Below are 9,947 nucleotides of genomic sequence, written 5' to 3'. Positions count from 1 at the left end.
AATTGGGACTCATCAAACTAAAGGACAGATTTCCACCAGTCGAATGTCCATTGCTCGTGTTTCTTGGCCCAAGCAAGTCTCTTCTTATTATTCATGTCCTTTAGTAGTGGTTTCCTTGCAGCAATTCGACCATGAAGGCCTGATTCACACATCCTCTGAACAGCTGATGTTGAGATGTGTCTGTTACTTAAACTCTGTGAAGCATTTATTTGGGCTGCAATCTGAGGTGTAGTTAACTCTAATGAATGTATCCTCTGCAGCAGAGGTAACTTTGGGTCTTCCTTTCCTGTGGCGGTCCTCACGAGAGCCAGTTTCATCATAAAACTTGATTGGTTTTGCGACTGCACTTGAAGAAACTTTTAAAGTTCTTGAAATTTTCCGGGTTGACTGACCTTCATGTCTTAAAGTAATGATGGACTGTCGTTTCTCTTTGCTTGTTTGAGCTGTTCTTGCCATAATATGGACTTGTTCTTTTCAAATAGGGCTATCTTCTGTATACCACCCCTACTTTGTCACAACACAACTGATTGACTCAAATGAAATTCCACAAATTAGCCTTTAACAAGGGTACACCTGTTAATTGAAATGCATTCCAGGTAACTACCTCATTAAGCTGGTTGAGAGAATGCTAGGAGCGTGCAAAGCTGTCATCAAGGCAAAGGGTGGCTACTTTGAAGAATCTCCAATATATTTGTTTAACACTTTTTTGGTTGCTACATGATTCCATATGTGTTATTTCATAGTTATGATATCTTCAATGTTATTCTACAATGTAGAAAATAGTAAAAATAAAACCCTTGAATGAGTAGGTGTCCAAACTTTTGACTGGTACTGTATATATATGTATATATATTATTTAAACTGAAATCATTGTATGTTTGACCCCCCTGTTCTATACTGAACAAAAATAAAAACACAAGATGCAAAAATATCAAAGATATTACTGAGTAACAGTTCATATAAAGAAACCAGTCAAGTGAAATAAATTCATTAGGCTCTAATCTATGGATTTCACATGACTGGGAATACAGATATGCAAAAAAAAAGGTAGGGATTTTCTGAAAAAAGTAGGGACGTGGATCAGAACCAGTCAGTATCTGGTGTGACCATTTGCCTCATGCAGCGCGACACATCTCCTTCACATAGAGTTGATCAGGCTGTTGATTGTGGCCTGTTGAATGTCGTCCCACTCCTCTTCAATGGCTGGGGGAAGTTGCTTGATATTGGTAGAGAACTGGAGCAAGCTGTCGTACATGTTGATCCAGAGCATCCCAAACATGCTCAATGGGTGACATGTCTGGTGAGTATGCAGACCATGGAAGAACTGGGACATTCTTTTGCCCCGACATGGGGCCGTGCATTATCGTGCTGAAACATGAGGTGATGGCTGAGGATGAATGGCACAACAATGGGACTCAGGATCTCGTCACGGTATCTCTGTGCATTCAAATTGCCATCCGTAAAATGCAATTGTGTTCGTTGTCCGTAGCTTATGCCTGCCCATACCATAACTCCACCGCCACCATGGGGCACTCTGTTCACAATGTTGACATCACGTGTATGAGAAATTAACATTCAGTTCTCTGGCAACAGGTGGACATTCCTAGAGTCAGCATGCCAATTGCACGCTCCCTCAAAACTTGTGAAAATGTGCGACTAAGATCTCCTCAGCAAAAACGTCAAAATTAATGACAGATGTCTTGAGTTAGCTTAGATTCATACTGACTATTTTGAGGAAGCGTATACTGACTACGGCATCTGAAAATGGTCAAACAGTACTATTGCCCTTTTTTTTTTTTTTCCAAACGAAGGTTGAAGCATGGGAGTATGCGAGCACACTCGTTGGGTTTGCAAGCCGAGCTCGGCTAGGCGCCAGCCGGATTGAAGTATGCTGACGTCTTTAGAGGACGTAGAAGGACCAGAAAGAGTCAGGGATAGAATTTACATTTCATTACCAAACATCAAACAGACACACACACGGCAAACAGGAAGAATAGACTAGCGGTAGTGTAAGCATATAGTGGTTTTCTGGAATGGAACAGAATGTACAGTTAGCGGCTATGAGTAGCATTAGCGGCTAGGATGCTAACACGTAAACAACAGCCATGTCGGTAGAGGCCAGGAAGTGACTCTGGACGTGATGACATCACTGGTCGGCCATACCGAGTAAGTGTGATAAATGACTGGCTGGTAGCCATCTTGACCCAGAGTAACTAATGGGGAGAGATTTTACCTCATTACCTGAATAGTTAAGACACACAGAAACTATGTCATGAGAGTCAGATAAACAGGATTAAGTAAAATGACTAGTACCCAGCAATGAGCTACTATCGTTCTGTATATACCCTGAAAGAGGTGTGTATAGGCATGCACTAACATAACAATAAGAACTTATGACATGAACAGATGAAATATATCAACTAAACACTAACCAGTTACTAGTACACCTACGTGGTCAGAGACATATTAAACACCAGTGGGGAGTCCAGGGGCAGGATTGTCCAAGTAGAAAAGGTTGAGTTGTGAGTTGTAGTGGAGGACAGGAGTAGAGGTCTTCAATGGTCCAAGAAGTTGGACCCGTTCCGAAATGGACCTGGGGCTTTCCCATCCTGAACCAATATGCTTAAATATATATTTTTTTAAATATGGAGACCAGTTCTGAACGAACCCGAGGACAACAAAACCTGTTGTGTATAGGACTGGTCGGATCCAGACCCTTTTAGATAAGTCAATTTTTAACTTGGCGTCCCACCTGGCCAACATCCGGTGAAATTGCAGAGCACGAAATTCAAACTACAGAATTCTAAATATTTAACTTTCATAAAATCACACGTGCAATACATAAAAATAAAGCTTAACTTCTTGTTAATCCAACCGTTGTGTCAGATTTCAAAAAGGTTTTACGTCGAAAGCACATCATGCGATTATCTGAGGACAGCGCTCCGCTTACAAAACCATGAAAAACATATTTCAACCAGGCAGGTGCGACACGAAAGTCAGAAATAGCGATATAAAAAATGTCTGACCTTTGATGATCTTCTTCTGTTGGCACTCCAAAAGGTCCCAGTTACATCACAAATGGTCCTTTTGTTCGATAATGTCCTTCTTTATATCCATAAAAACTCAGTTTAGCTGGCGCGCTTCAGTCAATAATCCACCCAGTTTCCCTCCATCAAAATGCAAACAAAATTAATCCCAAACGTTACTAATAAACTTTTCCAAACAAGTCAAACAACGTTTATAGTCAAACCTTAGGTTCCCTAATACGTAAATAAACAATAACATTTAAGACGGAGAATCGTTATTGTCTTTACCGGAGAAAAATACCAAAGAATGCGCTCTCATTCACGCGCTTGGAAACACTACAGCCAAAATGGGAGCCACCTAGAAAAACTACAATTTCTGGCTAATTTTTTCAAAAACCAGCCTGAAACTCTTTCTAAAGACTGCAGTTCCTAGGGCTTCCACTAGATGTCAACAATCTGGGAGGACTTCGCCTTATAATAAAAGTGACAGCCATTGAAAATATTGGTAGGCTGAATTTTTTGGGGGGCGGGGTGGTTTGTCCTCGTGGTTTCGCCTGCCATATCAGTTCTGTTATACTCACAGACATAATTTTAGCAGTTTTAGAAACTTTAGAGTGTTTGTCTATCCAAATTTACCAATTATATGCATGTCCTAGCTTCTGGGCCTGAGTAACAAGCAGTTTACTTTGGGCACGCTTTTCATCCGGACGTGAAAAGACTGCTCCCTACCCAAGAGAAGTTAATCTACTTTATTAACCAGAGCTGATAAAGGGTGAGGGAGAGGAGGTAGAGAGAGCTGACGCTCTAGCAGGGGCTGTGCTGTGTTTGTAGGCTACTGTGAGTGTGATCGAGTGACAAGGGAACAGGGAGCAGGGAGGGAGAGACAAGAGACAGCAATCAACCAAACCGACTTGCGCTATAGTAGACTAATAGCTAGCATAGCTAGGTTATTTATCACCAAATATGATGGCGTAGTATCTGTCTTGACTGCATCAAACAGGGAGAAGCTAGTTAAGCTAGCTAGCTAGGCTAATTATCATCCAATATGATGACATAGTACCTATCTTGACTGCATCAAACAGGGAGAAGCTAGTTAAGCTAGCTAGCTAGGCTAATTATCATCCAATATGATGACTTAGTACCTGTCTTGACTGCATCAAACAGGTAGAAGCTAGTTAAGTTAGCTAGCTAGGCTAATTATCATCCAATATGATGACGTTAGTACCTGTCTTGACTGCATCAAACAGGGAGAAGCTAGTTAAGTTAGCTAGCTAGGCTAATTATCATCCAATATGATGACATAGTACCTGTCTTGACTGCATCAAACAGGTAGAAGCTAGTTAAGCTAGCTAGCTAGGCTAATTATCATCCAATATGATGACGTTAGTACCTGTCTTGACTGCATCAAACAGGGAGAAGCTAGTTAAGTTAGCTAGCTAGGCTAATTATCATCCAATATGATGACATAGTACCTGTCTTGACTGCATCAAACAGGGAGAAACTAGTTAAGCTAGCTAGCTAGGTTATATATAATCCAATATCAAATCAATTTTTATTGGTCACCTACACATGGTTAGCAGATGTTAATGCGAGTGTAGCGAAATGCTTGTGCTTCTAGTTCCTACCATGCAGTAATATCTAACAAGTAATCTAACAATTTCACTACTACCTTTTACACACAAGTGTAAAGGAATGAATAAGAATATGTACATATAAATATATGGATGAGCGATGGCCGAACGGCATAGATAAGATGCAGTAGATGGTATAGAGTAAGTACAGTGTATACATATGAGATTAGTAATGTAGGGTATGTAAACATTATATAAAGTGGCTAGTGATACATTTATTACATCCAATTTTTAATTATTAAAGTGGCTAGAGATTTGAGTCAGTATTTTGGCAGCAGCCACTCAATGTCAGTGATGGCTGTTTAACCGTCTGATGGCCTTGAGATAGAAGCTGTTTTTCAGTCTCTCGGTCACAGCTTCGATGCACCTGCACTGACCTCACCTTCTGGATGATAGCGGGGTGAACAGGCAGTGGCTCGGGTGGTTGTTGTCCTTGATGATCTTTTTGGCCTTCCTGTGACATCGGGTGTTGTAGGTGTCCTGGAGGGCAGGTAGTTTGCCCGGTGATGCGTTGTGCAGACCTCACTACCCTCTGGAGAGCCTTGTGGTTGTGGGCGGAGCAGTTGCCATACCAGGCGGTGATACAGCCCGACAGGACGCTCTCGATTGTGCATCTGTAAAAGTTTGTGAGTGTTTTTGGTGACAAGTCAAATTTCTTCAGCCTCCTGAGGTTGAGGAGGCATATAATGTATCAGAATATAATGTAGCAGCCTATCTGTTGGCTCTGGGACATTGTAGCCTGTCCTTCTGCTTCTCCTTTAACTTTTAATTCCATCTTCCATTGATTAGATATCTCCTAACTTTTGTCACACAGAGGCTCTATAACTGTGGCCTATTGCCGCTCTGACGACTTCTGATTGGCTAACAACAACAAGCTACACATTCCACTCTCGTGAAAAGCAAAGAGCAGCATCATGATAACATGTCTCTGTGTCTCTACTGTAGCAGTCACATTCAGATCTGTACGGGCCCTTTTGGACAACTCAGTTAAAATGACATATACTTAAAACCTGTTAGGCGGGCTGTCCCGATGTCGGTACACTTATGACAACATCCAGCTCTATTGCATGGCGCGAAATTCAAAATCATTTTTAAAAAATATTTAACTTTCACACATTAACAAGTCCAACACAGCATTTGAAAGATAAACATCTTGTCAATCCAGCCAACATGTCCGATTTTTTAAATGTTTTACAGAGAAAACACCACATATATTTATGTTAGCTCACCACCAAATAAAAAAGTGGACAGACATGTAGCAGCAGCACAAGTATGATTCAAGTAGCATGCACAAGCCAACCTAACTAACCTAGAACCAACCGAAACAACCTAGAAAAAACTACCTCAGATGACAGTCCTATAACATGTTACACAATAAATCTATGTTTTGTTCATAAAATGTGCATATTTTAGCTATAAATCAGTTTTACATTACTGCTCCCATCATAGTTACATCATAGCTACAGTCTGAAATCGCGCGGGAGTAGCCAGAGAAAATACAGACACCAACGTCAACTACTAATTACACCTCATAAAACATTTCAGAAAAACATATGGTGGATAGCTAATGAAAGACAAAGATCGTGTGAATAGAGCCAATATTTCCGATTTTTGAAGTGTTTTACAGCAATATTTTTTTTTACACAATATATCGTTATATTAGCTTACAACATTAGCTAGCATACGGCAGCATTGATTCTAGTCAAACGCTAGCATAGCACAGTTCGACAGATATATGAAAAAGCATCCCAAATTGGGTCCTTATCTTTGTTGATATTCCATCAGAATGTTGTAAAGGGGTCCATTGTCCAGTACAGTCTTTAGTTGGGTTCCAGAAAAAACTATTTCCCTCTTGGGTTAGCAAGCACAATGGCCGTGCGGCGCTAATCTCTCTTTCTTCAAAAAATTCTTCCAAAGCATCACGTCTAAAGTCCAGAATAAATTTCAATAATATAATTAAAGTATATTGAAAAAACATACTTTAGGATGATTTTGTGACATGTATCAAATAATATCGTAGCCAGAGGTCATATTCACCTTTAACGAGCGTATTCCAGGGGCCGAGTCCAGGTTCTACCTCGCGCCCAGAAAAAAAAAAAAAGTGCGCAGGTCTCACTACAAGATGTTGTGTTCAGCCCCTGGAAGAGATATTCAACTGCTTTCTTCTCTCACTTCCGCATTACACCCAGATGAAGGCGTATGACGTGTTTCTACGGTCCTAAGTGACATGACCTTTTATAGACACGCTCTTAAAAAAAGACATCGCATTTGGAAATCTCAATTCCGGATAGGAAATGGTCTGTAAAAATAGTTCTGTTCCACTTAGAGAAATAATTCAAACGTTTTTAGAAACTAGGGACTGTTTTCTATCCAATAGTAGTAAATATATGCATATTGTAAGATCAAAAATTTCTTAAGAGGCCGTTTGAAAATTTGCACATATTTTCCAGTTTTTTTCAATATTCACCCTGCAGCCAGAAGAAGTTAAGACCCGTGACAATCGAATCAGATCCAACCAAGACCCGTGACATTATTTAAAATTCTGGATCTGGAGCCGCTGTTTACAGGTGAATCCGTGAAGACCTCCAGACAGGAGTTTACAGAGACCTTCTCAACCTGCCCTCCTGGGAACAAATGAAGAGTTGAGAGGCAGACTGGGCTTCTGCTGAGCCCAGGTAGAGCCTCTGATTGGCTGACTAGGTCATGTGATGCTGGTTGCCCTGAGCAACAGGGTGTTCCAGGAGCAGAGGTGTGGACGTTTGGGAGTGTCTGTAAACAATAGAAACCTCTACTCTCTTCAGGGTCATAAAGTGTCCTAAAGTTGTGTCTCTGAGAGAGGGTAAAGACGTCCGCTTCCCAGACTAAACAGTTCAGAAGAGTTTGTGCCATTTTTGTTCCTTTTGGACTTTTCGTTTCTTTTTGACTTCAGTGAGTTTTTTTTCCTGGATGTTCTGGCACATTACATTTCTTCTTGAGGCAAGTCAAAGTTGGCAGCCGAAGTCTACGCCACTTCGTTCGGTGATTGGTCAACAGTAGGGATAAATCAAATAAAAGTCAACGAGAGACGAGTCGTTTTCATGCACATTTTTACATTGAGAAATACTGCAGCAAACATCTTAGATAAGAGTAGAAATATGCGACTAAGATCTCAGCAAAAAAAATATAAACTCAAGAAATCTGTCATTAATTATCTTAGATTAGATCTGATTATTTTGAGGAAGTGTATGCTGGCTACGGCGTCTCAAAATGGACAAACAGTACTAGTGCTGCTTTTTTGTTGTTTTTCCAACTGAAGGTCTTTTAAGGGAGTATGAGAACACATGCATTCAGTTCGCCATAATTCACACACACACACACACACACACACACACACACACACACACACACACACACACACACACACACACACACACACACACACACACACACACACACACACACACACACACACACACACACACACACACACACACACGCACGCGCACACACACACACACACAAACAGGTAATAATACAAGCATCCTTCCATGATAGAAGGAACCCTGATATTCCCCAGTAGACTACTGATTAATACTATGCCCCTGACTGTTTAAAGGGCTGTAAATTAAGGAGGAACAGATATCCTGTGTGTGTGTGTGTGTGTGTGTGTGTGTGTGTGTGTGTGTGTGTGTGTGTGGTGTGTGTGTGTGTGTGTGTGTATGTGTGTGTGTGTGTGTGTGTGTGTGTGTGTGAGTGTGGGGGGGTATGTGTGTGTGTGGGTACGTGTAGGTGTGTGTGTGTGTGTGTGTGTGTTTACCTCTGTTCTCTCTCTCCAGTGTGTTGTGTTGTGAGATGGTTTCAGGGTACTGCTGTCATAACACAACGTGTGTGTGTGTGTGTCTTTGTACTCCCTTGAAAGTGAAGACATAAAACATCTCCTTCCCCTGGTGTAAGCACAATTAGCCGCTAACTAAAACACCATCCTCAGATGTGTTTCTACATTTTAATTAGTACAAACCCCCAGAATTAAAGCCCCGTTTAACAAAAATAAACAGCCCTGTTTGCCAAAGCAACATTTCCCCCAAGATAATCTGTAAAGTAAGGTTATTCTGCTTAGGAAATGTTATCAGCACTTTATCCTGGAGTTACAGGATGTGATGTAGAGTTATCAGCACTTTATCCTGGAGTTACAGGATGTGATGTAAAGCTATCAGCACTTTATCCTGGAGTTACAGGATGTGATGTAGAATTATCAGCACTTTATCCTGGAGTTACAGGATGTGATGTAGAGTTATCAGCACTTTATCCTGGAGTTACAGGATGTGATGTAAAGCTATCAGCACTTTATCCTGGAGTTACAGGATGTGATGTAGAATTATCAGCACTTTATCCTGGAGTTACAGGATGTGATGTAGAGTTATCATCTCTTTATCCTGGAGTTACAGGATGTGATGTAGAATTATCAGCACTTTATCCTGGAGTTACAGGATATATTGTAGAGTTATCAGCACTTTATCCTGGAGTTACAGGATGTGATGTAGAATTATCAGCACTTTATCCTGGAGTTACAGGATGTGATGTAGAATTATCAGCACTTTATCCTGGAGTTACAGGATATATTGTAGAGTTATCAGCACTTTATCCTGGTTACAGGATGTGATGTAGAATTATCAGCACTTTATCCTGGAGTTACAGGATGTGATGTAGAATTATCAGCACTTTATCCTGGAGTTACAGGATGTGATGTAGAATTATCAGCACTTTATCCTGGAGTTACAGGATGTGATGTAGAATTATCAGCACTTTATCCTGGAGTTACAGGATGTGATGTAGAATTATCAGCACTTTATCCTGGAGTTACAGGATGTGATGTAGAATTATCAGCACTTTATCCTGGAGTTACAGGATGTGATGTAGAGTTATCAGCACTTTATCCTGGAGTTACAGGATGTAAGGTCCCTTCTCTCGAGTCTGGTTCCTCCCAAGGTCTCTTTGTCTGGCTTGTAACTCAAGGTATATGAGAGAGACAAGAGGAGGTGATAGACCGCAGATGGTGGGAAAGAAAAACAAGGAAAGTGGGAAATGTGGGAATGTCAGGGAATGCTGTGTTCAGATTCCCTCCAGATCCCATGACGCTTCCAAACATCCCAATCCCCCCCCCCATTCACTGTCATAAGTCGTGCCTGTCGGAAAATCAGCCTTCCGCCACAGCGACTGTGTTCCCCCTCTCCTCAACCCTCCGACACATTATCCCCCCTGACCCAATCCGCAGCAGCATCAAAAAACAAAACAATAAAAAATGAGATTGAAT

This window comes from Salvelinus fontinalis, chromosome 1 (genome assembly GCF_029448725.1).
Source record: "Salvelinus fontinalis isolate EN_2023a chromosome 1, ASM2944872v1, whole genome shotgun sequence".
Taxonomy (NCBI): domain Eukaryota; kingdom Metazoa; phylum Chordata; class Actinopteri; order Salmoniformes; family Salmonidae; genus Salvelinus; species Salvelinus fontinalis.
This window is presented reverse-complemented; position numbering follows the sequence as displayed.